The sequence below is a fragment of the Mus caroli genome, chromosome 2, assembly GCF_900094665.2.
Source record: "Mus caroli chromosome 2, CAROLI_EIJ_v1.1, whole genome shotgun sequence".
In the NCBI taxonomy this organism is placed as follows: Eukaryota; Metazoa; Chordata; class Mammalia; order Rodentia; family Muridae; genus Mus; species Mus caroli.
The window spans coordinates 150,285,256-150,285,529 of record NC_034571.1 but is presented as its reverse complement, the minus strand read 5'-3'; positions in this window follow the sequence as shown (position 1 = coordinate 150,285,529).

Sequence of the window (274 nt, the reverse complement as noted above, 5' to 3'; positions counted from 1 at the left end):
TAGCAAACAGCAAGCATGGAAGAGATACCTGTGGAAACAAGGCTAGGAGCCTAGACAGGATAAGGGCCTAGTGATTAACACCAGGCCAAGTGCTGGGGAAGGGCCGTGTGTGTGTGTGTGTGTGTAGTCCACCACTCCCTTGTTGAGGCCCTTATAGCAGGGGCCAACAGGAGAGAAAAGGAGGTCTAGGTCTAGCCTTAGAGACCACAGCTTGGGCAAGCATCTAAGACTGGCTCAGACCAGATGGTAGAGCAATAAAGAGGTTCAGCTGGGA